This window comes from Amia ocellicauda, chromosome 10 (genome assembly GCF_036373705.1).
Source record: "Amia ocellicauda isolate fAmiCal2 chromosome 10, fAmiCal2.hap1, whole genome shotgun sequence".
NCBI lineage: Eukaryota > Metazoa > Chordata > Actinopteri > Amiiformes > Amiidae > Amia > Amia ocellicauda.
The window spans coordinates 40452063-40473654 of NC_089859.1; the positions used below are offsets into that span (position 1 = coordinate 40452063).

A 21592-nucleotide genomic window follows, 5' to 3' on the forward strand; every position below is an offset into this window, starting at 1 on the left:
GGTAGCATCAGTCGCAGTGTGGGTAATGTCAGGGAGCCAATCATAGTCCCCGTTATTTGCATATCTGGGAAAAGCAACTAAACACGTTTAGTCATGTATTTGTCCATAGTTTACACATGAGATGAAAGAGACAGTATGACGTATTGAGCACCTGGGATTCCTCATGTGAATGTGAGGGGCAGAGGAACCGGATCCCAAGTGTGCGTCCCAGGTGCTATAGGTTTCAAAGCATGCAGGGGAATAGGCACCCCACCCTGACACCTATAGAAGACTGGATAGGGAGATATAAATAGCAATGGGGAGACTCTTGTACTTGGTGTGGCTCTATCCATATAGTGGGGCCAGCAGCCACTTAGCAGGTGTAGCAATAGAAGCTCAGCCTGGGGAGACTGGATTTAGCATTTCCTCTCCATTTTGATAACTATCCATAATCATTTCTGCAAAATACTTCTATGATACCTATGTATGTTTTTTACTTGTACTATATTATACTATCAAGTATCAGTGTACACATACAATGTGACCTGTTACATTAATACAGAGGCCACGGAAGGCCAGATCACTAATAGCCACTGTCCCCTGATATTACACTTTTTTACAATCACTTTGGCACTCATTTCAGAACCTTGATGTCATTTTTCAAAACTCTAGACACTAAACTCACACCCGATGATCAAAATGCACATTTTTCAAAACTCTAACACTTTTTTACAATTGCTTGGATACAATACACATCAACCTCAGATCATTTGTTCATTGAACTAAAATGACACAACTTAACATCAAAGTATTACCATTTCAAAATGCAATTCACACATTACATCTGAGATCACTGTCTATTCATTTCATTACAAAGATCTAACTATCAATTGATACAGCTGCTCAAAATGATAAGTGACTGTTGCATTACTCTTAATGCATAGTTTTATGGAAACTGACAAACAGTATTCCATGTTTCGATCATGAAAGTTTCAGGATAATGAGATCCATTGACACCAATAACCGAGGAGCATGGTTTCTTAGGGTTACCATAGACTTGACTGTGTCTTCTTGTTTGTGAAGGAACAGGACTGTGTTTTCCTGTCTGGGTTCCCGCAGGCTTAAGTGTGTTTGTAAACTGCAGCGTAGGTTTGACCTACTATTAGAAAAAAAAAAAAAAAGGAGCGCTAATTAATTGTTCAATATCTGATACGCCGGTGATAATATAAAATAACGTGTTTATAGTTTATAGAAGTTTATAGTGTTTATGGTAAATGAAGAAAAGTCATTAAGTTATATACAAGTTCTATAAATGCAAACATTGAAAAGCATGTTTGTTGTTATTCCTATATAGGATTTAGTATTATTTGTGTTTTCTTGTTTTTTGCTATGTTTTCTCCCCTGTCGTTTATTGTTATTTTGCGGGCTTGCACGCCTTGGTTGTTGTGTACAAAACGATACATAGAAAATGGGAAAACGTGTTACTGTGTGGGAACAGCTCTAGTAAGACGGGCGACCCGCCACTTAAAGGTACACATGTAAGGTACATGTATGATAACTATGGAGTGAAGCGGTGCGTTTGACTGGACAATAGGTGACAGAAAATTAAGGTTTCCAGAAGATGGGACTTTTGATTCAGATAGACTTGAGCACCTAAAAACGGTTTTGCAAAATAGGAATACAAAGCATTAAGAAATGAGAAACCAAAGCTAGCTATCTTAAAACATTTGTTAGAGAAAAGAAAGAAAAGACAACAGGCATAATTCAATCTGAATGCCCCGAAGACAAATTAAAAATATATATATATGTTTTTCAGTATAAATGACAGTCCTCAAGATACTGAAGGAAAATTACTAGATAAGTAATAAATAAGGGTAGTTTGAGACACTGCAGGTCAATATAACATGCCAACCAAAACCATGGTATCTGAATTTACTATGGATATAAATTAATATGTGTCTCTTTGTATGTTTGTACGTTTTCAGTTTGCGCAAGGTAAATGTCCATATTTTGACTTTTTCATGTACTGTATAGTCCAGAATATGACTAAGAGAGTCATAAGTCACAAATAGTTACAGAATGATAGCTAAAAAACGCCAGTTAAATATGTTGTAATAACAGACCTACAAGAAAGTCAGCATTTAACTGTACACAGAATGCTATTGCAAACAGAAATAATAATACAAAATTAAGTTATTTAAATAGGTCTTATGAATACAGAAGTTAAAAGTAACATGTTAGAAATGGAATTAGAGCCAAATTTAGAAATAGGAATCCGAGGCAACCACAAACATTCGGTGAAGGTTTCTTACATATTGATAAATAGATAACCAGATACTCCAGGAAATTAACGATGTGCTCATTTGGAAGCTATGAGTTCCACAATGAAGAGTTTTTAAATCCCTAGAAATAGATCCCTAAATACAATGTGTAGGTAAGAAATTAACTATTGATCAGTTCAATCTGGATTCGGGAACAGTTCTTCTGAACCTGTACTGGTGTAGATTGGACTTCAATAGGAGGAAGTGACACAATAAAGACATGAGCCGCGCAGGAGGACAGTCTTAGTGCCCACGCAGGTTCTTAGTTGGGGAAATCATTGACTGGACACATTTTTTGAAAATGTGCTTTCCTGAAGTACCTGGACATCATTATTGAGATCAATGAAAAGGCTTATTTTCCAAAGATTAAATACATTCATTAACTACAATAATGTAGTGAAATGTATATAAATAGTAATAATACAAATCGATCAAATATAACTTGCATTTTCTTGTAAGAAATTAGGAATAGGAGAAAGAACAGCTGTTGGGATGCAGTGCGATGTTATCCAAAATTGAAAGCGGTTGAGAAAGGAGAGTTTGTTCTGTGTGAGACAAATGTACTGCCACGAGAGACTCTGATGGTGATTGACTGGAATATGAGGGAAAATAATGAAGTTACTACAGGTATAACTAAAGGTGTAACATAACTAATTTAATGAAACATAGTCATGGCAAGTTATAAAACTGTTTGGAAATAGTCCTTTCACAAACAGAAATACCCTATCAATTAGGAAGAGGGGGGCAGGGGGCAAGGGCCGTATGTGCTCCTCTGCTCCCCCTGTTCGCCTGAGCAGACAAGCAGCCTGAGATGAGAGAGAGAGAGAGAGAGAGAGAGAGAGAAGTCAGAGACAAGGCAGAGACTGTAAGTACGTGTAAGGGTTCATAACTTATTACAAACAGAGCAAGAGTGTAATGAATGGTAATTTACACTGCTTGTATTAATAATGATAATAATATTGATGTTGATACAGACGAATACATCACATACTAGATGACAACCGCATAAAACTAATAATAATGAAAATAGGAATAATAGGAGTATGGAAATAATTTCAAATTATGGTTTATTGGTAAAAAATGAATTGAGAAACAAAGATTAATAACTGCCATCATTTACCCAACTACTATTAACTATGGTGTTGAAGGAGCTGCTGTAATAGTTATTGTAATGTTCTCAGGTATTTAAGTTAGATAAAAGGACAAAGATAAGCACATTGTTTTGAAACTTTGACAACTCCACACAAAAAGAGTATCTACACTAGGAAGTAAAGCTGATTCAATAAACACAGGAGATATGATGCTGCTGACGACAGCTGAGTGCTGTACTGAAATAATTTGATAAATGAGATAAATTGGAATCAAGATTATTATTATTTTGAATTGTCCCTTTACTAGAAACCTTATAGATTGTGCGAATGTCAACTAATGTGATAGAGATGCCTTTTATAAGGACGATCTCTGATGTTGTGTGAACCACACATTGTGTCTTCAGACTGATTTATTCCACATGGCAGATATGCATATTATGAATCGTGTCCTGAAGGAACCGATGTCTGACCCATATGGAGAAGATGCTGGTGTTCTTGTTGAGACACAGTAGGCCGAGGGCGCGGCTTTAAAGACAGCCTCACAGCAACTTGAACAGACCAATGCTGAGGTCCACTACGCTGAAGTGATGCTTGACTCAGTGGAGAAATAAGTTAAAATACTATAATTAAAGGTTTTCCAGATTATAGGAATCTACAATATATTGTGAAACTGCTCAGATGACGTCCGCAGTAGCACATATTCTTCTATTGATAGTTTAATTTATAATGTACTATTAGTGGAGATGTCACATTATTCAAATGAATAGAATGACAGCCATGAAGTCAGAATCAGTCCATTGCCCTTCACTTAAGATTTGTACAATGTATAATGTTTATAAATCAAAACGCAACAAATATATGTACAATACAGTTTACAAACTGAATTTGTAAAAAAGAATGTTTTGCTGACTTTTGTATTCTCTTTGAAGCAACAAAATGTATGTGTTATGTATGTCGTAACTAGGGTTTGACTTTTATGACCTGGGGCTGGATGAAATTTAATTTGAGATGCACTGTAAAAGCTCCAGGAAATTGCAACTGGCCACTGCACCTTCCATAAGAGAGCTCAAACATTTGCTAATGCATTGGTTGCCTCACAGGCACTCTTTCCCTGGTTTGCCCATGTGGCGCATGGTGTTGGCCACACGGGCAAAGGGGGGATGTGTGCATCAGTCTTTTAAATTGGTTTGCCCCAGGTTTTATAGTAACAGCTTAGCAATATTGTAGAACTTGCCACATTTGTCAAGCTCATAATCCTGCAATATGCAAATAGATTGTGTTCAAAAGCTTAAATGTTGTGGATATGAATATATACTTGTAATAATATATAGGTGTTCTAAATGGGTTGAAGCCTATCCCGTAGGAAGGCTGAAGTAGTAAAAGTAGCAAAAATACAGTTAAGGGATGTTATATGTAGATTTCGCATTCCAGGGAAATTTCCAGTGATAGGAACACTCACTTCACTGGGACAATAGTGCAGGAACTATGCAAAGCCCTGCGAGGTAAACAACATTTTCACTGCCCCATCAGGCTCAGTCAGCTGGAGCAGTGGAGAAACAAAATGGGATATTAAAGAATAAGCTGTCTAATATATGCAAACAAACAGGACTCAAACGTCCAGATCCCCTTCCTATAGTCCTAATGACAATGAAATCGTCAGCAAATTGAGAAAAACAGGTCTTTCTCTGTGTGAGATTATTATGGGATGACTTATGAGACTCTCCATCACTCCTCCATTGTCTGTAAGGGAAATGGACATCCACTTGATGGATGATGCTCTGTTGTCTTTTTGTATGGGACTAACACGTGCTTTCGAAGCTGTCCATTCACAGATGAAAGCCGCCCAGACTGAACCATCCCAGCAGGTTTACCACCCCTTCCAGCAAGGTGACTGTGTATATCAAAGCACACAAGAGAAAGTCCTCCCAACAGCCCAGGTGGACAGGGCCCTACCAGGTGCTCCTGACCACCCACACAGCTGTGAAGTGCCTAGGAACGACGACATGGATCCACTCCTCACACTGCAAACTTGCCAATCGAGGCGAACAGCACAACCCTGGTGGAGAACAGAGGGATAAAGGAATTGTTCTTCCACATCAGATTTGACATTACTGTATGTATGCAGGCCCTTGTAATTGCTTTTCCAATACTGCCAACTGGTTATTGATGATTGATTTCACATTGTGGTACGAGTATCGAGTGAAATGAGTGCTATCCACCTCAACAACACAGCGATAACATGGAGCCGGCAGGTGATCCAGGTCACAATAGAGGTCAAGCAGTGGGAGGAGGAAGACGTGGTGGTCAAAGGTGTAGCGTAAGGTACACTTATAAAATTCAATTAAAGAAGTGAATTTATAGTATCACCTTATCACGAATCCTGGAATCTTGTAGAACTCAATTTCTGTAATAATTGGACGCAGACACCAATTCCAAAGATATAAATTGTCAAATTTATTCAAAAACAAAGACTAAATGTAGCACTACACTAATTATACAAAAGGGAAAAACTAATTAAAATTCAACTCTAGATCAACAAATCAAAGACAAATCACTTCCGTGACCAAATCAAAGACCATGGGATCGCATATGATAACACACAAATCATTAAACAAAAAAGGTTATAAACACATTGACTACAATACCGGTTAGTAAGACGAAGGTGAGTCTCTCATTAGTATTGTTAGTCAGACATTCAATAACTATGCAGGTTAGTATTTATGTCAGGTAACTTCTCGTTATATATATATCAGTCTCATTAACGTTTAGGTGGAGAGAAAGATCCTATCATTACTTGTTACCACAATTTCCCTTAACTGATTATTATTCAATGATTAAGGATAGGCAGGGCCACCTATAATCTGGTGTCTATTAACTTGTGTCAATTTCAGACTAAACAGTTAAATAGGAATGAGAAGATATTTCTCGGCGTTGACAGATTTTATTTCTAAAATTATCAACAAAACAGTTGAATGCAACACACATTTATATTTAAGAAAACTAAATGATATTACACATTCTAGAGTTATGAATCACAGATTAACATTTCTAATTGATTTCTCAAATGTCATGAATCACAAACTCCAAACTGTTAAACTTATGTGAACTTCGTCGCAGAGAGGCCTCTCTGGCTTCGGGCTCAGATAACAGCACACGGCACGAGGTCCGTGTGGTTTGGAACAAAGGCAGTCCGGTTCGGCTTTGTCCAAGAACTTCCACTCAGTCGATGCACCTGGAAGTTGGGGTTTCGCGAATGTAGAGTCTTTTCCAAACAGATTTTCCACTGGTTTGAAGGCTCCAAGGTTGTGCACAAAATCTTCTTTGTAAGCAGGGTTCCACCGTAGTTACTTGAAGACAAAGTCTTTGAGGAAAGCAGGGCCCTGTTCGTTCCAAGGGTCAAGTTTCTTAAGACTCAAATAGCTATTTAAATGACTTTCGTATTCAGTCGACTTAGTCAATTGTCCAGCTGGATGGCTGGGCACAGGCGGGCAGCGCAGTCTGTAAAGTTCTTTATTTAATAAAGTCCTTTAAAAGAATTCTTCGTACGGCTCAATCTCCTTCTCCCAGTTTAACCCTTCTGTTGCTGGTAAAGACTTAGTTGGTTTCTGGTTCCGGTTCTGGCAACAGAGATACAAGTTGAGCTGTGGCAGCGAGTTACTGGTTTAGGTGAGAGAGAGAGAGAGATGCCGTGCGTTACCCTTTATACGCCTGTCAGATCAATAGGTGATTGGTTCTTTAGTTTGTGAGATTGGATTTCGGCTTCAGCCCCCAGTGTCCTATTGGAGGGGGGCTTGATGTATGACTGATGTCAATCCATGCCATCTTTTGGAAATGCCGGTTGGCACGGGTTCGTAGCTCTGTGTCGGGATTTCGGCTCTCGTCCATTTCAAAGAGTTTTTATTTCCTACAGGCCCCCTTCCCCAGACATCTCACAGCAGGGATTCCAAGCTATTTGGCCCATTCTTGGTGCCATCCTCCCAAGACTGTCACTTTGATGTAAACCAGTTCACATGCTGATGAGTTAAGGAAATCTGATAAATTTGGGGGGGAGAGGTCTTCTTTAGATCAGTGCTTCAGCTCAGAGCTAAAATGCTCTTATCAGAATACACCCAACATAATGCTACACTGGTTAATTCTGTTCTGGGAAAACCACAATCCTGCAGGTTTAATAAGTCTCTCTACACATCAGTCCCTGAGTACCTTCAACCAATGGTCATTTTGACCAATTAAGCCCAAGAATTGAGTCAATTAAGTTGTCATGGACTACCCAGTGAAGACGTGAACTAACGACTAGGTCACACTGTGAGCTCACCAGAGCAGACATTACACTGAGCTCACTGTGAGCTCACTTAGCGCTTTTCCAGCGACATGGTGCCGGTGCTGGAGCCGGAGCTGCTGCTCGGCCTGGGATCCAGCTGATCTTTTTTGAACCGGCCCGCTTTTCCACCGGTTTTGACGTCACTGGATGTGGGCGTTCCCAAGCATGGAGTAGAAGTGGAGAAACACAGCAATAGTAATCAGCACCGAGGCGACTGCGTCTTTAAACCCCATTTAACATCACAATCAAACTCATTCCGCGTCTATGGCAAATCGTAACCCTAATGTTACAAATGTTCCCTAAACACCTATTTTGCAGGATCAATAAAAAATTATTAGGATTTTTTAAACTTTTACTGACACACATAGTTAATAGCAATGTGTTATAACTTTACCGAAAATAATAATCTGTATATCTTTAATTGTTTAGACGTTATTAAGATATAATGCATCTTTCACATAGGGAACATTTGTAACATGTTAGGAAAAACAAACAAATGATTTGAAAATATTCATAATTACAGCATACAATTTGTCAGGCTTCATAAGAATGGTATTTATAACATACTCTGTAAAAATCAAGCAAATAGCATTTGTGGTTCACGAGAAAATATGTATATATAATCAAAGCTATCAGACTATAGCAGCCGGTGTATGAAGACACATACGATTATACAGCATTATTTGGCAGCTTCGCAAGACCTAATTTTAAACGTTGTTGGTAAGTTAGATAATTAGTGGGGACCCGCTATTTGCAGTTCTTCCCCTCCATAATTGCTAAAATAAAGTTTTACTGACATTTTATTGACCCTACCACTGCATAGGGCACATCTGTAACATGAACGCTACTGAATGGCACATACATTGAAAACTACGGAGAACTGAGACAAATCCACTTTACACTTCATAAATAATCTTAAAACGTTTCCAACCAAGGCAACACCCACTTGAAATACGTTCATTCTCATTTTTGGTAAACAAAAAGAGAGATTGTTACATATGTTCCCTATGATGCATCTACAGAGAGAGAGAGAGAGACAGACAGACACTAACTCTCTCTCTCTCTCTCTCTCTCTCTCTCTCTCTCTCAGCTGGGAGTGTGTGGGAGGGGTCTGCAGTGAGCGGGAGTGCTGCTGAGAGCTCTGTCCTTTGGCTGCGTTTTTTTGTTGCTTTACTTTTTTCAGTTTGTTTATTTTGTCTTCTGTTTTCAGTGCTTTTCTTATTGTGGGGGAACAGGGGAGGGGAGGGGGGAGTACCGGTAGTTCTTCCCGGGTCGGGGGGTCGGACCCCCTGAATGCGTCTTTTGAAAAACTGACCCGACGCCATGGAGTCAAGATCGCTCCGGTGCAGTTCTGCCCCCTAGAGCAGTGTGTGTTAGCGGTTGGGGAGGTAGCAGGGTGTGAAAATATCAAGTCTGCTGCCATTGTTATCTTCTTAAAAACCACTGATCTGCTCAATCAGCTAGTGGCTAATGGCACAGTGTTAGACGACACTTTCACCCCGGTGTTGCCGCTCGCTGCTCCTGCCCGGAAGGTAACGCTGTCTAACATCCCTCCGTTCATCCGCACCGGCTCGGGCAGCTGATGTCCGGCATTAAGAGGGTCCCGCTGGGCTGCAAAGCCCCGCAACTGAAACACGTCGTGTCCTTCCGAAGGCAGCTGTATATGATCCTCAATAACATCAATGAGGATCTTAATGTCTCCGAAGTTGGATCTCTCTTGCTGCCACCACCACGAAGATTGCTCTTTAGTAATGTTGGAAAGTCAAAGACAGCAACCGTCAGGGTTCTTGCATATGACGTATTCGTGCTGCACCTCTCTGCAAGGATCCAGGACAGTTTGTCAATGTAAACTCCAGTGCCTGGGAACTTTTCCACCTAAAAGACAATGGTAAATAAAAAACAAGTTTATCCCCAAACTATTCTTATATTATGTTAAGTGGAATACATTATCAGTAAGGCTGTGATTTTGTTACAGAAATGTGTTATTAAAGACCACAGTATGTCTCAATTCTAAGTTTATTAATTTACAGACATAATAAAGTCAGTGAATCTGTGACACCCATAATTCAATTACATTCTTATTATCAACTATAACTATGAATATAACTGATAATGTAGCATCATTAGATTGTTTACAACCAATATTTGTTTTCAATATATATATTTTTACCTTGTCTTTGTAATATTGTAGACCAAGAGTGTTATACCTGTTTTGGTGATTCTTTGTCAGATTCAGAACAATTTGCTGTGGGGCTGTCAGAACCACTTGATGGTGACACACTTTTGTCTTCATTGCTGATAAATGTGGCTTTTGTTACAATTTTTTTCAGATTGTCCAAAAGGTCTGGAATCTCTGGAGAAAAAAACCTTAGTATTAAATGATAATCATTTCTAGTAATATATTTAATGCAAAGTGAAAACAAAACCATCAATGCCTGCAATTATACTTGAGAGACTTGCTCTATGTTATTGGCAAACTGACCTTTTTGTGGGTCATTAACATTAGCTACGAAAAAAATAAAAAAGATAAAATACAAGAATTTCCAGGTCTAATGTAATGCATATAGTCATTAATGTAGGATTATGAAGTTATGTTGAAAAACTTTATTTAATAATCAGTATTATTAAACTATTAGACAGTGCACATTAAGAGTCTGTATTGTGGTTCTAGATTACTTCAGTATGATCAACTATAATACATTACTCTGGAATCTAAATTACTGAAGAATAACATTTATCAAGGTAAGGAATTATTTGCTATAAATAAAAAAACTTACCATCAACCATACGGTTTCGAAGACATTGGTTTTCATTTTTAAGTCTTGTGTTTTCCTTTTCGAGCTGCTTAACGTTTTGCTGTAGCTCAACTTCACTGGACTCTTTAAATGTCTGTAGAATATGACGGGATCTAATTCTTGAAGCTCCATCGGTTTTCTTTCTTATTTTGTGCTGTATTCAGAGAGGAAAAGAGTTTAAAATGAAAATATATATATATATATATGAATATGATTAAAAAAAAACAATCCTGCAATACATTTATTTAATATTTGCAGTAATTATCTCACCGGTAACTGTGGTTCATCAAGGTCACTATCATCTGAAATTTGAAGTTTTTTGTTTGGTTTAGGTACTCTCTTCATTTTAGGACAGGGCATTTTTGTTAGGTCATTAAGTTTTCTTCTTAGTTCGCCTTCTTTTCCTAAAATAAAAATAAAATAAATAAAACCCTGCATTATGTCCACAGATATTTGGGGATTATATTTATTTGTCATAAAAATACTGTGCTTTGACCATACAAATTAAGATGAACAGCCAACACTGAATCAAAACTGAAGTTAAATTATATCTGGTTTAATTTATTTTGTGATTTGGGGGATTTTATTGTAAAGCACAACACACAATAAATCGTTCTTACAAATGCCAGTCAAGTATGACGAGTTTTTAGCGCCCTCACCACCACCTACCATGTTATAAGAGTATGTTAGACGTACAACACATTAATAACTTAAACATTCATTTCAAATATACTGTGATTGTATATATCAAATAGCATGTAAAGACTTTAATGTTTTTTTTTTTTAAATAAACATTGTTACCAGTCATAATGATCTGCGCTTCATGGACAGGCCATCCACCTTTTGGAGGTTTGTTCGTGTCTCTCCACTCTGCTCTGAAGTTTCGAGTCGTCTCTTCGTCATCATCAGCAATGCTGAATAAATCAAAATTGCGAAAGCAAGCAGTGGGAATCACGCTGTAAGAGTCTTTGTCGACCCCGCTTTCCCACTTCACCAACGCGTGCATCACCGCCATACTACCTTCACCTTCTCGTCCGTTTTTTCTGCGCGTTTTTCCCCCGACAAATCACGGCACAAAAAACAGTCCCGCTCTGCATTCTGGTACTTGGCGTTCTTAATAACACCAACAGGGTGTAATCGCATAGACCACTCGAGTATAAAGTACTACATATCCCATCTGTTACAGTTTTTTTTCTTCTTCTGAAACTGCAAGCGCACTACATAAAGTTTGGCAAATGAAGAAATTTGGATGATGAGTTTACAATCTTATAAACAGTATTTAAGTAAACCTAGATATGCAATTCCAAAAAGAACAGCATCGAGATGGAGAAACAGGATACAAAAATAATAATACAATGTTTATACTTTTTGTATTTTAATTACAGTATGTAATTATTGCCTTTTGATTTACATTTACAGAAAAAGAACGGCGGCAAACGTGGACTACCCAACAAGAAGCAACAAAGTTACTAAAATATCAGATTCTCAGGTAAGCTTCATGCAGCCATACATGTATAATTATAAAATCAATCCAAAAAATAGACCTTGTTTACCCTACAACTGATTTGAGTGTTAATTCTATTTAAGATATAAAAAAATATTTTATTTTCTGAACTAATAATCTGTGAACATTCTATTATCTCTATAATTTTAATTAATACATTTATTTTATTATTGGTGGAACATTATGTTTTTCAGCTCAGATGATTTCACGTACCATCAATTTTTCTGTTAATAAATGTGCAAAAACAAATCAGATGGATAGGCCCCTACATATGAACATTAAGTTAAAGGCCTAGAGTGAGTGTTCTTCACTTCCAGTCATGGCGGGCCACAATCCAGCTCTTTGTAACTCATCAACAACCAAAGACCTGGGAAAAGGGTTAAATGGCTTCAGTTAAGCCAATTAGGTAATTAAGAGCTCAACTGGAAAAAAAACAGCAGGCATAGGGGTACTTTAGGACCACAGTCACTGATATAACCTACAATGTTGTTGTAATGAAAATCAGCAGACAGTGGGCCTCCTCCAGGACTAAGGTTGAGAAGCACTGGTCTTGAAGACCACAATAACAATCGACCTCAAGGGCTAGGGATATTCGAGGTGATGCTAAACCAGTCCTGAATGTTTAAATATAATGTTATTTTCTTGTAGTGTGCCGTTGCTGTTAATGCAACCAGTTATATTGAGCCATCAAATACAGAAGCTGACGAAAGACATCAACATGTAAATTTAGTTGTAAATTTAAAGTGTGTGTGAAAAGTATTTTGTATATGGAGATTAACCCATAGTTTCACAGATAAATTGTGGACCAGTGATATTCAGGATCTTCAAAACAAGTCCTGAATGCTCAAACTTAACACTTCTTTTTTTAGAGTGTCGTTGCTGTCAATCCAGCCAGTGATGTGGAGCCATCAGATACAGAAGCTGATGAAAAACAACATGTAAATTTCCTAAATTAATATGGTGCATCAAAATACTTATTTAGCACTTTCAACTGTTTCTTTGTGATTCCTAAAATTACTTTACAGGCTGGGGCTGGGGGAAGACACTGCGCCCGCCTGGAGAAGCCTGTACAAGCCCCCCTCAATAAGAGAGCTGGCAATCTGCAGTGGAGGGTGTTACACACCATTATTGCTGTCAATTCTTTTATTACTGTTCTTAACCCTGCTGTGTCCGACGCCTGCCCATTCTGTGCTCAGAGAGAGACCGTGTTTCACTGTTTCAGCACTTGCTCTCGGTTGTCACCCATTTTTAGTCTTTTAACTCGTCTTTTTACTGATCTTAACCTGATTTTTAACACAAAGGTTTTTATTTTAGGGGCGCGATACACCAGAAAGACCAAACATGTGGACCAGCTGGTAAACTTCTTGCTGGGCCAGGCTAAAATGGCCGTCTATAAGACTAGGAAGAACAGAGTGTGTGGGGAGGGCAGTGAGGATGCAGTGAGAGTGTTTGCCATGCTGGTCAAGTGCAGAGTCAGACTAGAGTTTAACTATTACAGGCTGATGAATGATTTGGAGAGTTTTGAACAGGTCTGGTGTATTAATGATGCCCTTTGTGAATTGTATGACGGGGAGTTGGTTTTTATTATGTAATTCATTTATAGGGTTTAGTATTTGATGGTTGTTTTGTTGTGTGTATTGGGTTGCTTTCTTTAAAAGTGTACAGATCAGTGGCGGAGTTAATGCTTGTTGGGGGGAGACAAACAAAGGGGAACACTATTTTTTATTTATTTATTTATTTTCTTTTGTATGAATTATTGCGTGTTGCAAACAGGCAATGAAGTCTGATAAAAGTCAAAAAGTCTCTCTCTCTCTCACACACACACACACAGCCAGCAAGACACACAGAGCCAGCCAGCTCAGCGATGACATCACAAACATCTCTCTCAGGTGACTCCTATGACATCACAGAGCACGTACATTCCGTTGCTTGCCGTCTGTCAACCACTCAGTCACTGCCAGCCAGACTGGCTGGCTGACTGGATGGTGGGGCTGCTTGCTGCTGCTGCGTACCTTAGCAAGCTTATTTGCTTGACCGGCCTTCCTCCTCCGCCCACATGCCCACCTATGTCCGATCTGCTGTTCACCTGGATCACAGCTCCGCCCCAACAAGGCAGAGCCTCCCAAGAATGGTACAAACTCACCCACGATCCCCTCCACGGAAAGCTATAGCAAAAGGCAAAAGCATTATACGTAATGAAGAGGAACCCGAGTCCAAGACGCATCCGACCAGCCATACATATTTGTGTGTATTAAAGATCACATTTTATTACATTTAGATTTTCTGTACTTTATTACATCTTTTTGTGATTTTTAAATGTATTGTTTCTTTTCCTTATATATGTATGTATGTATGTATGTATGTGTGTGTGTGTCTGTGTGAAAGTGTATGTGTTTGTGTGTCTCTGTGTGAAAGTGAGTGTGTGTGTGTCTGTCTCTGTGTTTGTGTGTCTGTCTCTGTGTGAAAGTGAGTGTGTGTGCGTGTGTCTGTCTGTGAAAGTGTGTGTGTGTGTGTGGGTGTGACAGTGTGTATGAGTGTCTGTCTGTCATGTAACTCGCACATCTGTGAGGGCACCATTTTTGCAGAAAGAGATGTACACATTTTGGAGCAACATATGCTGCCATCCAGACATCGTCTTTTCCAGGGACATCCCTGCATTTTTCAGCAGGATAACGCCAAACCACATTCTGCCCAGATTACAAGCGCATGGTTGCGTAGGCAGAGAGTGCGGGTGCTAGCATGGCCTGCCTGCAGTCCTGACCTGTCTCCGAATTGAGAATGTGTGGCGCACTATGAAGTGCAAATTAAGACAACGAAGGCCCTGTGCAGTTGCGCAGCTGAGGAAATGCATAATGGATGAATGGGGGGAAATCCCACTTGCTAAACTTAACCAAGTGGTGTCTTCAGTGCCCAAGTGCTTAATAAGTGTTATTAAAAGAAAAGGTGATGTTACATAGTGGTAAACAGTCGACTGTCCCAACTTTCTTGGTTTCTTTTCACTGCTAATGAGATGCTGTAGAGTGAGTTAGTTATATTGCTTTCAGGAGCTCTAATCGTATTGATGAGTTCATGCAGCATTTGTAATTGAATTTCAAAAAGAAATCCTTGCTGTCTGGCCTGTGTGTATGAGATGTACTCTGTCAATCTTTGGCTAACAACTGAAACATTGGTAGAACAGAAATGGCAACATAAAAAAGAAAAGTACATTTTAAAAGAGCACATTAAATAGGATGAATATACAGTTTTTTACAATCACTTTGTCACTAATTTCAGAACCTTGATGTCATTTTTCAAAACTCTAGACACAAAACTCAAAACGGTCATCACTTGTAACACAGGCTGTCCAATGTTCAAAACATTGCATTGTGCATTCATATCTTTAAAGAAACCTTGCACTTGCAGACTTGTTGGTTCAAATAATTCATTTATCATGAAATACCATAGTAACATTTATTTAGATCACCCACACAGAAGATACCGATAGTTTCACTGTGTAGTTGTTCGTACAATCATTAAATATTGTAGTACAAAATATGTGATACATGTTTCATTATGGTACTACACATAAATACATCACTGTAAAAGGACTAGTAGAGAGAATACTACAGACACAGTGGAATCATTGAACAAAATCTGAAATGTATTGATGCAATACAATCAAATCACACCATAGGTTTCTTTGAAGCCATGCAACAATAATTAGCTACAAAAAAGAACAAAACTACAGTAAAATGTCAACTGCAGTGTTCCTCACCTGGCTTAGTGTAAAACAAAGGATTGATTACTGTACTTCTGAATTTCCATCAGCCCTGTGTTCAGGTTCAGGTTCTCACAACCATTTTTCACAAGAGGCATCTTGAAACTGAACATACCTGAACATACTCAGTCATCAGCTGCTTCACTCTGTCTGCATTTCTTTCAAAAGGCACACTATACTCTGTGCTACACATTGGTATGCAGTATACAGTCATTTGACAATTGAGAGTAGCCTAATGTTTAGTGCATGCTGAAGACTTGCCGCTTCTCAGTACGGAAATTTCTGATGATTGAGGCCACAGTTGATCCTGAGTTGATTCTGAGGTTTGATTGAATCATTGTAGCTGCCTCAGTCATGGTCATGCCATGATTTACAACATGCTCTACAACTATTTCTCGGATTTCACTGGACACTATTTGCTGTTGCTGCCGCTGTCTGGTCCGTGGCCTTGTCCTCTACCACGTTCCCCCAACACCTCTCAAATGAGGCCCATGGCTGCCTCTCTGGTGAGGCCTAAGCCCTCCTCTATGACGAGGCCCACGACCACCTCTCAGAAGGGGTGCATGTCCCCTTCCATTCCTTTGACCACCACGTCCTCCCACTGCTTGACCTCTATTGTGACCTGGATGACTTGCCGGCTCCATGTTATCACTGTGTTGCTGGGGTGGATAGCACTCAATTCACTCGATACTCGTACCACAATGTGAAATCAATCATCAATAACCAGTTGGCAGTATTGGAAAAGCAATTACAAGGGCCTGCATACATACAGTAATGTCAAATCTGATGTGGAAGAACAATCATCTTCAACCAGGTTGGAGCGTTAGTTGCAATGCCTTTAATACACGCAGCGTGGAGAGGAACAGTGACTCAAGTAGATCCCAAAGTCGCTCTGCCTTCATTTTAACAGTCAGAGCTTTTATACACAAAAATCAAAGAGCTGGTTATAATCAGAAAGTCATTACTATGTTATCTTAAAAGTTAGCTAAGCAGAATTTATATCATTATAGGACAGAGTTCATAGATCAACACATGGATTAGGGAGCAGGCACTTCAATCATACTGTTTGACATTGTCTCCAAGATTCTCATCGTAAATAACAAACAGAAATCAAACTACCTTCTGGCCTGACCTTCTAGCTTGACCTTATCTTTCTTAAGTATACAAGAGAGAAAAACAGGTATTAGAGAAAGAATTTCTAACTTTCCTTCCACACTGCAAACATGGTGTGGAAAAGTGCTACATGATGATGAATGATGATGAAATATTACATCCATAGATAATGTAGTCCAACTGGTTCATGCTCCTCGTTTATTGATGTCAATGGATCTCATTATCCTGAAACTTTCATGATCGAAACATGGAATATTGTTTGTCAGTTTCCATAAAATTATGCATTAAGAGTAATGCAACAGTCACTTATCATTTTGAGCAGCTGTATCAATTGATAGTTAGATCTTTGTAATGAAATGAATAGACAGTGATCTCAGATGTAATGTGTGAATTGCATTTTGAAATGGTAATACTTTGATGTTAAGTTGTGTCATTTTAGTTCAATGAACAAATGATCTGAGGTTGATGTGTATTGTATCCAAGCAATTGTAAAAAAGTGTTAGAGTTTTGAAAAATGTGCATTTTGATCATCGGGTGTGAGTTTAGTGTCTAGAGTTTTGAAAAATGACATCAAGGTTCTGAAATGAGTGCCAAAGTGATTGTAAAAAAGTGTAATATCAGGGGACAGTGGCTATTAGAGATCTGGCCTCTGTATTAATGTAACAGGTCACATTGTATGTGTACACTGATACTTGATAGTATAATATAGTACAAGTAAAAAACATACATAGGTATCTGCTCGTTATATATATATCAGTCTCATTTACGTTTAGGTGCCGAGAAAGATCCTATTTGTTACCACAATTTCCCTTAACTGATTATTATTCAATGATTAAGGATAGGCAGGGCCACCAATAATCTAATGTCTATTAACTTGTGTCAATTTCAGACTAAACAGTTAAACAGGAATGAGAAGATATTTCTCGGCGTTGACAGATTTTATTTCTAAAATTATCAACAAAACAGTTTAATGCAACTCACATTTATATTTAAGAAAACTAAATGATATTACACATTCTAGAGTTATGAATCACAGATTAACATTTCTAATTGATTTCTCAAATGTCATGAATCACAAACTCCAAACTGTTAAACTTATGTGAACTTCGTCGCAGAGAGGCCTCTCTGGCTTCGGGCTCAGATAACAGCACACGGCACGAGGTCCGTGTGGTTTGGAACAAAGGCAGTCCGGTTCGGCTTTGTCCAAGAACTTCCACTCAGTCGATGCACCTGGAAGTTGGGGTTTCGGGAATGTAGAGTCGTTTCCAAACAGATTTTCCATTGGTTTGAAGGCTCCAAGGTTGTGCACAAAATCTTCTTTGTAAGCATGGTTCCACCGTAGTTACTTGAAGACGAAGTCTTTGAGGAAAGCAGGGCCCTGTTTGTTCCAAGGGTCAAGTTTCTTAAGACTCAAATAGCTATTTAAGTGACTGACACTTTCGTATTCAGTCGACTTAGTCAATTGTCCAGCTGTAAAACTCCACTGATCAGGTGGGTCTGTGAAGTTATTTATTTAATAAAGTCCTTTAAAATAATTCTTCGCTCAATCTCCTTCTCATAGTTTGACTCTTCTGTTGCCGGCAAAGACTTGGTTGGTTTCTGATTCCGGTTCTGGCAACAGAGCTACAGGTTGAGCTGTGGCAGCGAGTTTCTGGTTCAGGTGAGAGAGAGAGAGAGAGAGAAAGACTGTCCGCTGTTCCTTATAGTCTGTCAGATCAGTAGGTGATTGGTCCCTGAGTTCTTGAGATTGGATTTCGGTTTCAGCCCCCAGTGTCCTATTGGAGGGAGGCTTTATTTATGACTGATGTCAATCCATGCCATCTTTTGGAAATGCCGGTTGGCCTGGGTTCGTAGCTCTATGTCGGGATTTCGGCTCTCATCCACTTCAAAGAGTTTTTATCACCTACAGGCCCCTTTCTCCAGACATCTCATAGCAGAATTCCAAACTATTTGGCCTCTTCTCGGTGCCATCCTCCCCAAAACTGTCACTTTGATGCAAACCAGTTCCAAGCTGATGAGCTAAGGAAATCTGATAACTTTGGGGGGGGAGAGGTCTTCTTTAGATCAGTGCTTCAGCTCAGAGCCCAAATGCTCTTATCCAAATACACCCAACATAACGCTACATATGTATGTATGTATGTATATATGTGTAGAAGGAAAATTAGAAATTATTTTCTTACACCTGTTTTTCTCTCTTGTATACTTAAGAAAGATACGGTCAAGCTAGAAGGTCAGCCCAGAAGATAGTTTGATTTCTGTTTGTTATTTACGATGAGAACCTTGGAGACATTGTCAAACGGTATGACCTACGTGCCTGTTCCCTAAAACCATGTGTTGACCTATGAACTCTGTTCTATAATGATATATGTTCTGCTTAGTTAGCCTTTAAGATAACATAGTAATGACTTCCATAGCAAATCCATAGCATGTATGGATGTATGTATATATATATACATATGTATGTATGTCCAATTGCTTTGACAATACAAATGAATTGAATTGAGAGGAAGAGAGAGAGAGAGAGAGAGAGAGAAAGAGAGAGAGAGAGACAGACAGACAGACAGACAGCTCAGCGATGACATCACGAGCCTCTCTCAGCTGACTGCTATGACATCACAGAGCACGTACATTCCGTTGCTTGTCGTCTGTCAACCACTCAGTCACTGCTAGCCAGACTGTCCCTAAGACAAAGTGTACAATACTTCAATTATATCTCCTCCAGACAGATAGAGAGTATTAAGAGCTACGATAAAGTTACCCAGGAGACGTAAAAGCTAGCAGCACCAGGTATTTCCAGGAGGTCTCACATTCATGTACTGACCAGGTCCTGCCCCGTTTAGTTTCCAAGGTCTGACGAGACCGGGCACGTTCAGGACGGTGTGGCCGCAAGCCAAGATGCCTGGCTGCATGATGTCTCTTAAAGGCTGGCGGGTATTGACGGAATTTCCAGCAAAAAATAAAAAATAAAAAAATAAAAAAATGGAGGGAAAAATAACAGTGCAGGAAAGGGTGTTGAAAGTAGCCGGGAACGTGTACAATTCTTCAATTATATCTCCTCCAGACAGAAAGAGAGTATTAAGAGCTATGATGAAGTTACCCAGGAGACGTAAAAAGCTTGCAGCACCTGGTATTTCCAGGAGGTCACCCATCCAAGTACTGACCAGGCCCTGCCCTGTATAGCTTCCGAGATCTGATGAGATCGGTCGCGTTCAGGACGGCGTGGCCGCAAGCCAAGATGCCTGGCTGCATGATGTCTCTTAAAGGCTGGCGGGTATTGACGGAATTTCCAGCAAAAAATAAAAAATAAAAAAATAAAAAAATGGAGGGAAAAATAACAGTGCAGGAAAGGGTGTTGAAAGTAGCCGGGAACGTGTACAATTCTTCAATTATATCTCCTCCAGACAGAAAGAGAGTATTAAGAGCTATGATGAAGTTACCCAGGAGACGTAAAAAGCTTGCAGCACCTGGTATTTCCAGGAGCTCACCCATCCAAGTACTGACCAGGCCCTGCCCTGTATAGCTTCCGAGATCTGATGAGATCGGTCGCGTTCAGGACGGCATGGCCGCAAGCCGAGACGCCTGGCAGCATGATGTCTCTTAAAGGCGGGCGGGTTTTGACGGACCTTCCAGCAAAAAAAAAAAGAAAAAAGAAAAATGGAGGGAAAAATATCAGTGCAGCAAAGGGTGTTGAAAGTTGCCGGGTACGTGTACATTTCTTCAATTGTATCTTCTCCTGACAGAAAGAGAGTATTAAGAGCTACGATGAAGTTACCCAGGAGACGTAAAAAGTTTGCAGTACCTAGTTTTTCCAGGAGGTCACCAATCCAAATACTGACCAGGTCCTGCCACGTTTTGCTTCCTAGATCTGACAAGATCGGGCGCGTTCAGGACGGTGTGGCCGCAAGCCAAAAAGCCTGGCTGCATGATGTCTCTTAAAGGCTGGCGGGTATTGACGGAACTTCCAGCAAAAAAAAGAAAAATGGAGGGAAAAATACCAGTGCAGCAAATGGTGTTGAAAGTAGCCGGGTACGTGTACAAATCCTCAATTATAACACCTCCAGACAGAAAGAGAGTATTAAGAGCTACAATGAAGTTACTCAGGAGACTAAAAAGCTTGCAGCACCAGGTATTTCCAGAAGGTCTCCCATTCAAGTACTGACCAGGTCTTGCCCCGTTTAGCTTCCGAGATCTGATGAGATCGGGCGCGTTCAGGACGGTGTGGCCGCAAACCTAGAGGCCTGGCTGCATGATGTCTCTAAAAGGCTGGCGGGTATTGACGGAACATCCAAGAAAAAAAAATTAAAAAAAAATAGAAAAATGGAGGGAAAAATATCAGTGCAGGAAAGGGTGTTGAATGTAGCCGGGTACGTGTACAATACTTCAATTATATCTCCTCCAGACAGAAAGAGAGTATTAAGAGCTACGATGAAGTTACCCAAGTGATGAAAAAAGCTTGCAGCACCTGGTATTTCCAGGAGGTCACCCATCCAAATACTGACCAGGCCCTGCCCCGTTCAGCTTCCGAGATCTGACGAGATCGGGCGCATTCAGGACGGTGTGGCCGCAAGCCAAGAGGCCTGGATGTATGAAGTCTCTTAAAGGCTGGCGGGTATTGACGGAAGTTCCAGCAAAAAAAAAAGAAATAAGAAAAATGGAGGGAAAAATATCAGTGCAGCAACGGGTGTTAAATGTAGCTGGGTACGTGTACAATACT

General features: G+C 39.6%; 3 non-coding genes and 4 pseudogenes across 3 annotated transcripts; all 7 read right to left on the reverse strand.

The window, feature by feature from the left end:
• Window positions 1-14108: 14108 nt before the first annotated feature.
• LOC136762300 (U5 spliceosomal RNA) lies at window positions 14109-14223 on the reverse strand. The gene has a single exon (XR_010820505.1). It is a non-coding gene; the product is annotated as a U5 spliceosomal RNA (small nuclear RNA).
• Window positions 14224-19650: 5427 nt separating this feature from the next.
• LOC136762084 (uncharacterized) lies at window positions 19651-19769 on the reverse strand (annotated as a pseudogene).
• A 221-nt stretch (window positions 19770-19990) lies between these two features.
• LOC136760651 (5S ribosomal RNA) lies at window positions 19991-20109 on the reverse strand. The gene has a single exon (XR_010820269.1). It is a non-coding gene; the product is annotated as a 5S ribosomal RNA (ribosomal RNA).
• Window positions 20110-20330: 221 nt separating this feature from the next.
• On the reverse strand, window positions 20331-20449 carry LOC136760989 (uncharacterized; annotated as a pseudogene).
• A 216-nt stretch (window positions 20450-20665) lies between these two features.
• Window positions 20666-20784, reverse strand: LOC136762218 (uncharacterized; annotated as a pseudogene).
• A 205-nt stretch (window positions 20785-20989) lies between these two features.
• Window positions 20990-21108, reverse strand: LOC136760832 (uncharacterized; annotated as a pseudogene).
• Window positions 21109-21328: 220 nt separating this feature from the next.
• LOC136762616 (5S ribosomal RNA) lies at window positions 21329-21447 on the reverse strand. The gene has a single exon (XR_010820810.1). It is a non-coding gene; the product is annotated as a 5S ribosomal RNA (ribosomal RNA).
• Between the last annotated feature and the right edge of the window lie 145 nt (window positions 21448-21592).